The 15,314-nt window shown below is 48.0% G+C and overlaps 1 protein-coding gene and 1 long non-coding RNA gene across 2 annotated transcripts in view; one reads left to right on the forward strand and one right to left on the reverse strand.

Moving 5' to 3' along the window:
• BAIAP2L1 (BAR/IMD domain containing adaptor protein 2 like 1) overlaps positions 1-15,314 on the forward strand; it is a 161,970-nt gene that overhangs the window by 50,961 nt on the left and 95,695 nt on the right. The window lies entirely within an intron of this gene.
• LOC125961435 (uncharacterized) lies at positions 8,601-12,273 on the reverse strand. Its single transcript, XR_007472164.1, has 2 exons — positions 12,165-12,273; positions 8,601-10,892 (listed from the first exon to the last, which is right to left on the reverse strand). It is a non-coding gene; the product is annotated as an uncharacterized LOC125961435 (long non-coding RNA).

The raw sequence follows: 15,314 nt of genomic DNA on the forward strand, positions 1-15,314 counted from the left end.
ATAAACTGCGTCAGGGCTCAAAAAAAGTCACTCACCTTGGAAGTTTATTTCTTGTTCACTTAGAGTCCTGAGTTGGGATCTGGAATCATCCTCTATGCAGTGATTCAGTTACCCAGGTCCCTTCCATCTTGTGGCTCCTCCAAGGTTACTATGCTTGTCTGCACCAACCCAAGGGAAGGAAAGAGAGTTATAAGACACATCTGGTTCTTAAAGGGTGACTATAGAACATATCTCCCAAACCAGGACACTTTTGAGAGTGAAAGGGGGTGTTATTAAGAATTATACCAAGACAATAAACTCAGTAAGGGCAAACTCGGATATATGATCTCCCTACTTCATAACCACCTTGATCTGGAAACAACCCGCTTCACTTTGCTTCACATGCTGTTGGTGAATATGGCCACATGGTATTCCACTGATCTGTTTTTGTGTAACGAACCACACTGAAACAGTGGCTTGAAACAATGACCAAACGTTTTTTGGTTCACAAATGTGGGATGATCTGGGCTCAGCTGGGTGGCTCTTGCTCAGGGTCTCTCGCATGGGGGGAGGGGGGCCGGGAAGACTCAACCGGGGGCCTCGTACACATTTACCTCCCCGTGGTCTCTCCAGCATGGCAGCTCCAGGGCAGCCAAACTCATGCAAAGTGGCTCAGGCTCCAAACGACACATGTCACAAAAGAGAGCCAGGCGGAAGCTGCATCACCTTCTGAGTCCTGGCTTGGAAGTCCCACAGATCACATCTGCTTACTCTATTGGTTGAGGCTGTCACAAAGACCCACCCCTGGTTCACCTCTCAAGGGGAGAGCAGCAAGTACAGATGAGACCAGAAACAGTGTCAATGTCATTTTTGGGAAAACACAGCCTGCCGTGTATGAGCCCACCAAAACATGAGAAGCGATGGGTGCTGCTGGAAAACAGAGACAGGCTGGGCCTCCCCTTCCCACCTCTCAGTCAGTTCAGGCTGCCGTAACAGAAATACCATAGACCAGGTGGCATGTAAACAACAGACGTTTATTTCTCATGGTTCTGGAGGCTGCAAGTCAAGGACCAAGGCATCAGCAGATTCTGTGTCTGGTGAGCACCCGCTTCCTGGTTCACAGATGACATCTTTCCTCGGTATCCTCATGTGGCAGAAGGTGCAGGGGAGCTCCCTGGGGTCTCTTTTATAAGGGCACTAATCTCATTCATCAGGGCTCCACCCTCATGGCCTAATCATCTCCCAAAGGCCCTACCTCCTGATACCATCACCTTGGGATTAGGGTTTCAACATACGGATTTGGTGGGGCACAGACATTCAGTCCATAGCACCAGCCCAACTCTAAACTCTAAGATGGAGAGCAGGACTTAGTGGACACTTGGCCATCTCTCCCACACCAGCGCTGTCTGCAAAGCAGCCCACCACTTGGGTCATTGGGCCCAGAGAGGATGGCCGGGTCCTGCTGTGGCACCTGTGAGACGTGGGACCACAGGAAGAAGGGGGAAGTGGGAGAGAGCTTTGCCCCAACCTCAGAAGCAGTTTCTTCCATGGGGTCAGTCTAGGCAGCATTGGACCTTGTATGGGAGGAAGAACCCAAAAATGTGGGTGCCCCCCAGCTTGGCCTAGCCTGATTATTCCACCATGAGCCAACACAAGGCTGGCAACTCATGGTCAGCCCATTAGAAACGTTTCTTTTTTTTTGGAAAAACAATAATATCGTTGGTGGCTAAAAGTTATTATTATTAAATGAACTGCTTTGTAAATGAACCCTGGGAAACATCTTAAATGTCAGCTTAAAGAAAACCAGCCATTTCTGCTTTCCCATTCTATTGGAATCCCAGCAACGCAGGAATTGTGCTTTCCAATGCTGAGGCGTGCTAGACCATAACATGAGAGGAACAGTTCCTAGAAGGTTCTAGAAGGACCCACTTGGTCTACACCCAGAAGTCCTCCTATGCAGCCACTCAAGGCTCCTACCCAACCTCATCATCTGTGTCTCCTCCTTTTCTTTTTTAATAAATTTATTTATTTATTTGTTTGTTTTTGGCTGCATTGGGTCTTCATTGCTGCACACGGGCTTTCTCTAGTTATGGCGAGCGCGGGCTACTCTTCATTGCAGTGCACAAACTTCTCATTGTGGTGGCTTCTCTTGTTGTGGAGCACGGGCTCTAGGCGCACGGGCTTCAGTAGTTGTGGCACATGGGCTCAGTAGTTGTGGCTCACGGGCTGTAGAGTGCAGGCTCAGTAGCTGCGGCACACGGGCTTAGTTGCTCCGTGGCATGTGGGATCTTCCCGGACCAGGGCTCAAACCCGTGTCCCCTGCCTTGGCAGGCGGATTCTCAACCACTGAGCCACCAGGGAAGCCCTCTCCTCCTTTTTAAGGAGCATCTTGTCTTCCTTAACAGGTATGATTTCCGTGGTGGTTAATTATATGTATCAACTTCGCTGGATCACGGGAGATAGATATATATATATATATATATATATATATATATATAGGTTCCGTTCTCTGGAGAACCTTGATTAATACAGTTTCCTTTTTGTGCCTAAAAATTCCTCTTTTTTAAGAGGTTCTTTTCTCTCCTTCCCCTCAGCTCATCATCCCTATCCTGTAAATATTACAAGATGAGAAGCGATTAATTCACCTGCAAGAAACAGGAGATCAGACTTCTGCCTTGTTTTTTTTTTCATTTTATTGAAGTATAGTTGATTTACAATGTTATATTAATTTCTTCTGTACAGCAGAGATTCAGTTATACATATATATACATTCTTTTTCTTATATTCTTTTCCATTATGGTTTGTCACAGGATAGTTCCCTGTGCTCTACAGTAGGCCCTTGTTGTTTATCCGTTCTCTACATAATAGTTTGCATCTGCTCATCCCAACCTCCCAGTCCTTCCCTCCCCCCTGCAACCCCCCCTTGGCAACTTGCCTTCTTTTCTAATTACAAGTTTCTATAGAGGGAAACATTTGAGTTTCCTTTGCACAAAAAATGACAGCGATTTTCCAAATTCCTGATTTCCTCCATGAAAAGGTCGGGTGTGTGTCCCAGGGCTATGAACACGGAAGTTCTCACCTGCAAACTGACGTCTGTTCTGTTTAAGTGACATTCTCATGAGAATGTCCAATCTGGGTGGATTTCTACATAAAAGTAGAGCAAACCTCCACTTTCCTCGTGAGGGTCTGAGGAGACGGGTCTAGCTTAAGTGAGGGTCTCTCTACCACAGCACGGCAATGGCCCCTCGGCTGCCCCTTGCTCCTCCTCTGGAGCTCCATCCCCTCCTGCCACAGGGCATGGGCATGGCAGGGCATGGGCAGTGGCGCGGCCCTTCCGGGCCCCCAAGAGCCCCCTGACCACGTGCGACTCTTCCCAACTCCTCATTCACCTTGGTAGCTTGGAATCAGACGTAGTTCCCGGGAAGCTCATTGGTGTGAGACCACAGGTCTGCAGACAAGAGGGATCTGGACGCCCCCTCCAGGCCCAGCTCACTAACTTCAGGACCCCCGGCTCTGAGACCAGCCCCCTTGGGCCCCGTCGTCTCAGGTAGGCGTGCCGATACCTTTCCCCCGAGGAGTACCCACCCCCACTGAACACACAAACCCTCGTGGCTCCCCAAGACTGGGCCGACCAGACCCCAGGAGTTCGAGGCCCAGACCTGGGCACTGAGTGTCACTGGAAATAGGGAAATGCACCAGCAGGTGGTGGGTGCTGGAACCTTTTTGCTTTTTAATGGTTGGGACCTCAGTTATGTTCCCAGCAAGGAGTGGCCTCTTGGCTTTTACCAACAGAAGCTTGTTTCCGAGGGGCTGTGAGGCCCAGGAAAGTGTGGGTCTCTGAGCTGTACCCGCACTTCACAGGGGAGACTGGAGTAAGAGTCACAGGTGAGGTCACCTTGCTGCGTTAGATGGGGGGAATTCAGCTGAGAACACCGAGTGCACCCCACTCTCAGTCCAGCCCATGGCCCACGGCAGCAGGACCCCATGCAAGACCCCACTCCTGTCTCTGTCTGTTACCCCACCTCCCCCTTCCACAGATAACCATTCCGATGGGCTCCACGTGTACACTTGTTTTCATGTGTGCTCTGAAACACCTGTGTTGTTTTTGGTGCAGGTATTTTAATGGCCACAAATGCAAGCACTGTGGGCCTCATCGTCCTTCCGTTTCCAGGCAGCTCTCGGCTTTAAAAATGCTGCTTTGCGTTCATCTAACCCGTTACCCTGGCTGCTGCGCAATATTTTGCTGGGTTTCTGACCACCTTGCCTGACCCCTCCCTGAGCGAGAACACCCAGAGCGCCTTCACCTCCCCGGGCTCAGTGATAGTGGAGGAGCATCCTCTGACATGCCCTCTACACACCCCTGCACGACCATCCCGGGGTAGCAAGCATCTTCTGAGTGCTGGGAGCTCTGGCTGTGCTATCTCAGGTATGTCCTCCGTGGACACAGAGGTGTCCTTTTACTCACCTGCCGGGGGTGAGAATGCCTGGACCGGGCGGGGTGAGGGTGGGGGGATTGGATGAGGACATGCAGGTCTGGAAGAACTTTGAGATGCTGTTCTGTGTCAGAGCTCATTAATTCCCAGAAGCCACCCCGAGAGGGACATGTGTGGACCAAAGACCAGGGTCACCTGAAAGACTTGTACCAAGACCAGACGCCCCCCCAGGCCTGTCCTTAGCCAGGTGGCAATTAGAAAAATTCAGTGACATTTGGGTCCCCAACTATAGAGCCAGTTCTCCTCCCTCTAGTGAAAGTTTCCAGTTGACTAGGAAACAGGGATCTGGTAAGAGTGACAAGCCTGAGCAGCAAGAAGGGATGGGCACCGGATCTAGGGGGGCAGCTGGCTTCACGGAGGAGAAGGCACGATTCTTCCGCTGTGAAGTGGGAATGGAAAGCGGCGGGCAGACGGTGGCAGGAAGGAGAGAGCTCACTCTGCTGGCTTGTCGTTCCTGGATGAAGTTAGAGATGGGGGCGTCCGCTAAGCAGAAGGTGGTTGGGTAGGAGCTTGGGCAGCCGAGGAGAGAAGAGGAGGTACGAAGTCCTCATTGCAGAGAGTAGGAGAACAACCTACGGGGAAAGTAGTGGGATTGCCGGGCAGCACAGGGATGCTGGGAGAAGATGGAGAAGAGCCAGCCAGTGTGTGTGTCAACCACGCTGGGGTGTGCTCAGTGGGGGATGACGGCAGGAGAGAGACAAGGGAGGTGATTAAACGAGGGGTGATGAGTAAGGGAGGGAGTCATTCCGTGAGATGGTGGGAGCTCCGGATGAGGCTGGCGGGAGTGCTAGAGCTAGTGGGGGGCAGGAGAGATGCTTGGATCTCTTTTCCAGATAAAGTCAGGGTCCCGGGTGTGACTACAGGAAGGGGTGACTGGATCGGAGTGTTGGAAAGATCACTGGAGGTGAGGGAATCAAGGTAGCGAGAGACCAGGGGGTAGGATGGTCCATCCACATGGGTCCTGGAGAATAAGACAGGAGGATGGAGGAAACAGTAAGCCAGGAACCATGTCCCCAGCGAATGAGATGACCAGCAGACGGACAGCAGGTGATATGGCTGGGTTTTGAACGCGAAGGAGATGTCACGGGAGCACAGAGGATACTGACCCCTGCAGGATTCTGCAGTGCGCGGGGTGTAAGAGAAGAGCACCCATGAGTGGGCACCAGGCGAGGCGGCGAGCCAGGTAAGAGCCAGGAGAACACACCCAGAAGGGAGTTTGCTGGCCATGGATCTCACGGTGCCATCAGTCAAGTTTGAGGAAGGATGGGGGTGGGGAGGTGCGTTGAGTCAGAGAACATGCAGATCTGGAAAGACGGTCCATGGCTCGGAGGCTTGGTCCTTTTTAGGGTTATGGATTAACAGGGGAAGCGAGGCATGATGGGAAGAGCCCTGTAATCCCCTCAGGGGGCACAGAATCAGAATCGTTCCAAGCTCTGGGTTTGAATATTGTGGGCACTTCAGGCAACTGCTGGAGTGACAGCTCCCCTTGGTGGCGGAGGCAAGTAGAAGCTCTGCAGGGGGGAGCCCTAATCTTGCACCCAGAGAACAGGTGGCAGCCGGGGCCCCAAATGCCTGCAGCTGAGGGGCGGCGTGGCTCTAACAGCAATGAAGCTCAGGTGCACCACCTATGCCTTTCCCATTATCGTTACCTGTTGGAAGATTCCAGCCCAAAAAATTCATTGTCAGGAGTAAAAACCAACAGTCTCCCCATGTGTCACCTCTCCCCAGAATGTCTGCACGAATGGCTTAAAAACTGCTACCTTGTAGAAAGAAAGGTACCTCCCTCCAACGGTAGAAGTTTCCTTCCTTCCAATGGTAGGAAGGATCCTGAGCTAATAGACGTGAGTGTGGAATACCAGCATCAGAATTTTCCCCTCCAACATTTTATGATAAAAATTTTCAAACTTAAAGAAAAATTGAAAGAACTTTGCAGTGATTACTTGTATACCCACCACCTGGATTCTGCAACTAACATCTTATTGGATATTATACTTACTTTATCACATATCTATCCAACTAGCCATTTCTCTGTCCAGTCAACAAGCCATCTAATAATTTGATGTATTTCAAAATGAATTGGGATGTCAGTGCATTTCATCCCTAAACACTTCAGCACATAAACTATTAACTAGAGTCCAATATTTGTTTACAGCCCTTTTGTTTTTCTTTTGAGGTAAAATATGCATGCAATAAAATGCACAAATCTTCAGTGTACCATTCAACACATTTTTGACAACTGCATACACCTGTGTAACCCATATTCCCATCGAGACAGAATAGCAGCATCAGCCCAGAAAGTTCCCTCCCGCCCCTTCCCAATCACCCCTCCCATCTCCCCAGACAACCACTGCTCTGATTGTTCCCATTACAGATTTGTTTTTGCCTGTTTCAGACCTTAATATAAACAGAATCATAAAGTACAGTCATCCCTCAGTATCCAAGAGGGATTCTAGGACCCCAGAGGATTCCAAAATCCAAGCATGTTCAAGTTCCTTATATGAAATCGTGTAGTATTTGCATAAAACCTACTGCCCTTCCTCCAGTATACTTTAAGTCATCTCTAGATTACTTATAATACCTAATACAATGTAAATGTTATGTAAGTAGTTGTAAATACGATGTAAATGCTATGTAAATAGTTGGAAATACTATGTATCTCCAAGGTTGGTTGAATACAGATGTGGAACCCGTGGATATGGAGGGCTGACTGTATTGCAGCAGCTGGTGTAGGAGCATCATATTTGAGAAGATGCCAGGTAATTCTAATAGACCTCTGGGCTGGGAACCTCTGCTCAGAACCAGGCGTTTTCTCACATTATGGTTGAGGAGACTGAATCTGTGAGTGATTTGACGTTAGGTCACAGCTTGTTGGCTACAGACCTGGACATTGAACCCAGGTCTCCTTGCCAATGGCCTTCTGTTGACTGTACAACAGTGGTCCTCAAACGTCAGCATCCATTGGAATCCCTGCAGGGCTAGGGTGGGGCCCAAGAGTCTGCATCTCTCACAAGTGCCCAGGTGATGCTGTTGCTGGTCCAGGGACGACATTGGAGAACCACAGTTCTAAAAGCCAAGAGCAAGATTTACTATTAGAAACTAATGATGTATTTGTACAGCTGGCCCAAATGGGTGAGCATCGCAACAGGCAAGAGCCGGAGGGGGACTAGATGCGGGTGGTGACCATATTGCAGTGCAGTGTCCTCATCCCAGCTGGCTTTCTTAAGATCTTTCTCAAGGGTTCCATTCAGCATTCACTCTGCAGGACTCTGTCATGTGTGTTCTGCAAGAATATCCGCACTTCACCTCATTTTCCCTTTAACTGGGGGGAGCCTCCCGCCTCTGCTGAATCAGTTACACATGTATCTCAGCTGATGCCAGGGCCCCTCCTCCCTTCAGCCTAGTTTATCTAGTTGTTTTCAAGACCCACTGGCAACTTCCAAAGGCTGGGAGCAGAACCCCTCACGTGCTGCGGGGGGGCATGTGGTGAAAGAGGTGCTTTTAGGGGAACACACTATATCATTTTTTCGTTTAATAGCTATGCATTGATTTTAATGTGCATTAAGAAAACAGCAAATCCATGAATTCACACCTACTGTATATTACTTAGACCAGTTCCTCTTTAAATAAGTTTAAAAAATGAATGATTTGAAGAGCCGATATTGACAGACTAATAAATCAGGTGCTTATAGGTGTGTGGCAAAGTCAAGGCTGACTAAGCCCTGAGAAACCTGCTTCAGTAATTCCGGGAAAAAGGTGGGCTGTGGAGTCTCACAGAGCAGCATGTCCTGTTAGCAACACTCACATTCTTTTTCCCACAAGCTTTAAATCCTTGTCCTAAAACATCAAAACAACTCTAGTTCTTTTGCATTTGTATTCTATGACTTATTTTGCATATTATTCTCAGTATCTTACAATAACTTGCTTTCTTTAAGATATGTGAATTTACATATTTGCTGCAATTTAAAAGTGTGATTTTTATAACATTTCAGAACTAGGATTCTTTTTCCTTGAGGAACACATTTTCAATTTTATAATGAAATTCAGCTGGAATATAAGACTGCATATAGGAAATTATCTTAGAGACAAAATTTCAATATCTTTTTCACTTATAAATGAGTTGCAACTCTATTCAGTTACATTCCTTTCTTTATTTTACACTCCACCTCATTCCATATAGACTTGAGATGACTCTAGCAAGAACACATGATAAAATAAAAATTTTAAAAATTAAGACTGGGAATTTAAAGTAAGAAGTCAGGGGGAGGGAAAGTAAAAACACAAATATGCAGGCTTTACAGGTGCAAGTGGTTAATGTAGTAAAGTTGAGTTTCAAATTTGGCTTTGAGCTCCCTGGCAACTGAAGAGAAAAGAGACACACAATCTTTTCATGATTTTCATTTTGGGGAAAGAGGAAGCATGTCAGTTCCTCAGGGAAAGCAGAACTTCTCCCAGGATTTAGCAAAAGATGAAATTTAGTAGGATGGAGGAGCATTGCATGATGCAATGGACCATGACCTTGACATTCCTAAAGCAAAGAGAACAGAATAACCTCCCTGACACCATCAAAGGTGACAGTAAGCTCACCACATCGTCTTCCCTAATCCTCATCTAAGCCCTTAGAATCGGCCCTGGCTATAACGCTGCACTTCAAAGTTTCTCTTCATAACCAGCCAAAGTGTTTTGAGACGTTAAACTATTGATACCATCTTTCTGTCAATGACTCCCAAATTTATATTCTCCTAACTCCAGACTCAATCATCCAGTGTCTCCCACACATCTCCACTTGGGGTCTAGTAGACATTTTATTTATTTTTCCTAAGAATATCATTTTTATTGTCATCATAGAAGTAACATATTAATAAATATAAAATAAATGAAGAGAAGTTAGCCAAATTACTTTTTTTTTTTTTTTTTTTGTGGTACACGGGCCTCTCACTGTTGTGGCCTCTCCCGTTGCGGAGCACAGGCTCCGGACGCGCAGGCTCAGCGGCCATGGCTCACGGGCCCAGCTGCTCCGCGGCATGTGGGATCTTCCCGGACCGGGGCACGAACCTGTGTTCCCTGCATCGGCAGGCAGACTCTCAACCACTGCGCCACCAGGGAAGCCCCCAAATTACTTTTGAATAATTATTTAAGATTTCTTTTGTTGTTGCAATAACAAACACCCTCAAAATCTCAGTGACTTAAAGAAACAAATGTTGATTTCTCACTTGTGCTACAAGGCTCAGGGACCTAGGCTGACTGCACAGCCTCCATCTGAAATGTTTCTAGTTTCCACGTCCAGGGGCAGAGGGAAGGCTCTAGAGGGTCTCTCATCAGCAATCAAATGCTTTGGCCTGGAAGTAACATCATTTCTCAATTCATTGGGCAGAACTGGCCACATGGTTTCTCGCAATCACAAGACCAGGGAGTAAAATCCTACCATGCGCCCAGAAAAGGAGAACTGAGACTATTTAGAGCATTAATAACTACTGTAATTTTGCCTGTTTTTATCATTTGCCACCCCCAACTCCCCAGAACATGAGCTCCACAAAGGCAAGTATCTCTAGTGGTTTGCACATAGTAGGTGCTCAATAAATATTTCTTCAAGGAATGGATGGATTGCATGGTTAAATTCGTATCTGAAACAGAATGTTAGGAGTTAACTCTAAACCCCAAATCAAACGCATATACTGCAAACGTGCAGGAAAGAGGTGCTTCATCTATTCCTGGGCTGTTCTGGAAGCCCAGGAAATTATTTTCAAACTTTTTCCAAGGAGGGGTCCAATGGCTCTCACCAGGTTGGCACAGGTACCTCTAAAACAGACCAAGAAAAAGTGATCCAGGAGGAAGGGGAGTTTGGCTATGGCAGGTACAATGCCAGACCCCACAGCCAATGTTAATATGTTAAAGGCATCAGGTGTGTCACCTCAGCTCGCCTCTCCGTGCCTCAGTCTCGTCTATGCTTTGGGCCCGCGGTGGGGATCAACTGGACAGGTGTTCTCCAAACTGGCCAGCAATTCACAAAAGCTGGGGTGGTGGGGCAGGGGTGGAGGGGGCCCCGTGCTCACCTGTGCAACCAGCGCGCCATCTAGTGGGCAGAGCGGGCAGTCAGGGCAGCGGGCACACACCAGGCCCTCCTGGGCCCTGGGAGGCAGCTGGTGCTCAGGAAGGTTTAAGAGGCTCCAAGTCTATGCAAGCCCCAGAGCAAGACCGTCCTTTTCACCTTCCCTGCAGGGCAAGCTGGAACTCCAGGGCTGGGCGGCCCAGGGCGATCATCTCCTTCTGTCCATCCACACCTCTCTGATTCACGGACAGCAACAAGAGGGCATTCAGGACGAACAGGACTAGACAGGTGAGGTGAGGGTGACAGTTGACTCAGCACAGAATTGACTCGGTGAGCAAGATATCTTAATGCGGCATTTTAGAAAATCAAAATTACTGCAAAAAAAAAAAAAAAAAAAAACTATGATGAACAAAATAGCAAATCCTCAAAGAAAGATGGGCTCATTTTCCTGACCTTTCCATCCGCCTCAGGTTCCAGTAGGGTTCACGGGGCACGTTGTTACAGGCCCTATGCCTCACCAGCCTGGCCCCGGGAGAGCCCTGGAGGGAGCCAGGGGCACCTGCCACGTCAGCCGGGGGCCGGGCTGGGCCAGAGCCTGGGGTCCAGAAGCATGTCATCACCAAGAATGATATGGCCCTGAAGAAAATGGCCAACTCCAGTCCCAATGGGTATTCCGTTTACCCGGGGAAGAAGATTGGTCTCCATACATTCTCTGCCGTGGTGGACACAGGCACTGAGCTCGGAGCCCACCCTGCCCTCAAGGGAGCCACCATAGTCGAGCTGAGACACATAAGGACAGGAGCAGGGCATGAGGGGATTCTCTGCCTGGACTTTAAATAACAGCAACCCCAGGGGAGACTAGAGCTCAGCTTCAGAGCAGCAAACCAGGCAACAGGAACGGCTGCCTCTGGGCACCCTTTCCCTGCACAGCTGAGGACACAGCTTCCCCCTTCTCGATTCCTGTAACAAAGTGACAGGGTGACCCCTGAGGATGTCTCCCACCCTGAGATGCTGGGGTCCCTCCACAGACACGTCATCACACCAAGTTAATGCCCAGGGCCTGCCGTCCTTCATCTCCTCCACTGAGCACCAGCCAGAGTGGTGGCGTTTATCTCCAAGACAAACAGAGCTGCCCCCATATCCATGACTGGCTGTGTTTACCGATGATGTCACATCCATCCCGGGCTTCCTGGTGACTCAAGGGTGAGCTGCTGGTCAAGGTGAGTCATACTGTGACCCACCCAAACAAGGAAGTATGTGGTTCCTTGGAGTGACCCAGGTGGAGTGAAACCCTACAGATGAGACACGGCCGCTGACGTAAGGAAGGTCGACGAAGGGGCGTCTCAGAATGCCCACCCCTCACTCAGCACCTTGTGGCAGCCTCCATCAGTGCCCTGTGTGTAAAGCTCACAGCATCTCACTCCCATGTTTCAAATGAGAAAAAAAAGGCTCAGAGTGGGGAAGTATCCTGCCCAAAGACACACAGCAAGCAGGTGACCGGAGGGTTTGCTTACTCACTGGTGCAGAGGCAGCAAAATCAGGCCAGGAGAAATGATTTCAAAAGGCAGAAAGGGGAGAGAGGTATTCCACAGAGAGGCAGGCAAACCAGGTTAGAACAAATCTATCAGGGAATGGAGATCTCTTACATGTGGGTTCAAATTCCAGCAGGTTCCTGGCTTCTTCCAAAGCAGTCTTCTCCAGACGGTTACCCAGGAATGGTTGCTTTCAGCCTGGTCACCTGGCCCTTTCTCTCCCATGACGATTGCTAAACATCGGTGATTCAGATGGGTGGGCCATCGAAAAACATAATAAATCAACAAGTGTTCACTCTGCACAAAGTAACAGTAATTAAACTTAAAATGCATCTGTACAGTAGTTGCACAACCTGCGAGGGGTGTGGAAATTCCACGTGCCTCGACCAACAGGCTCAGGGCCTGAAGGTGAGGGGGAAAGAACTGGCCCCCCGCAGATCTCAGCGTGAGCTGCAATCTCTGTTGACGGTGGAGTGAAGTGATCTGGAGATCAAAGGCAGCCTGGCAGGGGAGGGAAGGGGCAGGCTGCAGCCTCAGAATGTGAACCCGTGACCTCCCTTCAGCCAGCAGTCCCAGGACAGGGTGACCGGCTGGCCTACACAGCTGCTTCTCGCTCCTGTGTATTCTGAGAGGGAGCCTGGCCGGGTAGCTGCGTCTCTAGAGAAATGCCACAAAAGAGGCCTCTCGCTGCCCTCGGGGTCATCTGCAGGACTGTCCACCCTCATTCCGATCTACCAGGACATGGAGGCCCAGGGACAGGATGTGACTTGCTCCAAGTCACATAGGGACTGTTATCACTAAACAGAAATGAAATTCACCAGGCCTACCATCCCACTCCCTTCCCGCCATGTCAGGCATACCATCCTGGTGCCCTGTCCCATTTCAGTGGCAGCAGGAGACCCCTGTCACCAAGTCACAGTGGGGACAGGCCTCAGGAGCCTAGGGCTACCCCGATGTCGAGTCAGGCTGACAACAGCCTGGCAACATTACAAGGCACAAACGCTGTTCCTTTTTCTCAGCTGCTGTTTCTACATGGAGGAAGAATCCGTTGAGTCTACACCCAAGGGTCAACCTGATAACCCAACATCTAGCTCAGTCAGAAGGAAAGGAAATACACCCAAATATTTTGTCTGCTTAATATCAAAGATCCAAATGTTTCGTGACCTCAGAAGCTCTGGTATTCTGTGCCAAAATCTCATCTCCTTTCGCGTTTAGAAGAAAGCTGCTACTATGGGAAAAATCTTCCAAGAATTATGAACTCAATTACAGCCCTAGAGATGGTTCTATTATTTTAGTTAACAATAATGCATGAAGACTTTTCTACTCAGGGCCCCTGGGGATATTGTCATCGTTGTTGTTTGGTGGGAACAATGACTGACTCAAAAGCAAAGCAGGGGATTTATCTCTACACGGTTTTTATTTGCCAACTTTGAAAAATGATTCAGAAATGTGTCTCTTGGAAAAGTGGGTGTAAAATTGTGTTCTTCAATTTAAGTAAAATAAAAGTGCTCTTGGAAAGTGGCCTAAGGATATAAACTCACAATAGGGGATTTTCCAAGAGAGTCCCAATTTTAATAACATTCTCCCCCTTTGGTCTCTATAATCACGTTCTTATTTGACAGTCCATGGGTCTTTTTTGTTTTCTCTCCAAAAGATGGTCATCCCCCAGATGAAGAAATGTAAATATATTTAAAGTTTCAAGAAGCTCTTTTTCACCATTTGGATTTTTCATTTGAAGATTCATTGGTGTTTGTTGACTTCAACACAATCTCAAATTCTCCCAAATTTTAATGACAATGTACGTCACTTTAGGAATGCTTTCAGCAAGAACAGAAAACTCTGTGCTCACTGATACAGTCAGGGTCCTCCTTTTCTCTCTCTCTCCACTTGCCAATCTCAGTTTGTTGATGTCAGTCTCGTTTGCTAACTCAAGCTTGGAAGACGGCAGCACCGAAGTCACATCTGCTTTCTGGGAAGCTATTAGGGAGCCAAGCAAACGGCTGCCTGAACCCCCAACTCTTTTGCTTTTTCCCCCTCAGCAGATCTTTGTTTACTTCATCTCTTTGGCCAGAACTGTGTCTATTCTGCCATTCCTAACTCCAGCCCACATGGTAGAAAACTTGCCGTTATGTGCCTGCTTGTTGCCTTACCAAGGTTATAACAACTATAGACTTTCAATATCTGTAAACACAACAGATGAAGCCTACCTAGAATGCATGCTTTTCATTGTTAAGTGCATCCTATTGAGAGTATTAAAATAGCAAAGCTCTTTCTACCATGAATCTGTGACTCCTACTTCTGGGCCCCAGGTACCGCCTGACACCATAGCCAAACGCATCCTAAAAGTTTTATAGTCATTGGATACTAATGGGACATTACAAACCGGCTTACGTGGCAAAGTCTGCCTTTAGCACTCAGCAGAGTTTCCATTGATTCTCAAGATTTCTTGTACTTCCTGGTCAATGTCAGTAGGTTGGGGACATTTTTAAAGAAACACATAAATTACTACTCAAGGCCTTTGCTTAATTATTTATAATTGTATGCATTTGCCTAATGGAAATTTTCACTTTGTGCTGAATTTCAAGATCCACGGGGATAATACTTCCCCTTTTAGTAAAAGGTTGCATTCTCTCATCGTTTATTGCTCTCATAGATCCACGGAAATTCAGAGTCAGAGCAGAGGCATCGTGTAGACAGAAAGAAAGGTTACAGAGGTCTGAGCTGGTCTGGAAACAAATTCACTGGAAATGCCAGGGCCCAAAGTTGAAGGGGCTCCATGTGATGAGGTGGTACCCAGCAGGCACATGGATACAAAGACGGGTGTGTGATAAGTGGGCTTGCAGACAAAACAAAAAAGTTCATCAGAGACAGGCTTCTGCTCTCCCTGAAAGAGAATTGAAACATTGAAAGACAGATCATCCTGGTGGAAAAGAATATTCCCTTATATTCCACCCCCTCAGCGCCCCCTGCTGTTCACGTTGTGGAACTGCTTGACAATCCAGGTGTTTTCCTTGTGGCTTCACAGCAGGGACAGGGAAGGAAATGAGAATTGCTTATCTGGCTCAATAGATTTCTGTAAAAGCACTTCAGAGCATCTTTCCCCAAGTCTTCTCTCTCAGAAAAATTCCCAAGTGAAGGTAAAATTGTTCCAGAACTTACTGCGCTTGTTTATCAAGGGAAAATATTGGGCATACCCAGCAACGATTTAAGTCCTACGAAGAGGAAACTTGCAGATGTGGTCGATGTTTGGAATTAGCTAAACAC

The sequence above is a fragment of the Orcinus orca genome, chromosome 16 (genome assembly GCF_937001465.1).
Source record: "Orcinus orca chromosome 16, mOrcOrc1.1, whole genome shotgun sequence".
In the NCBI taxonomy this organism is placed as follows: domain Eukaryota; kingdom Metazoa; phylum Chordata; class Mammalia; order Artiodactyla; family Delphinidae; genus Orcinus; species Orcinus orca.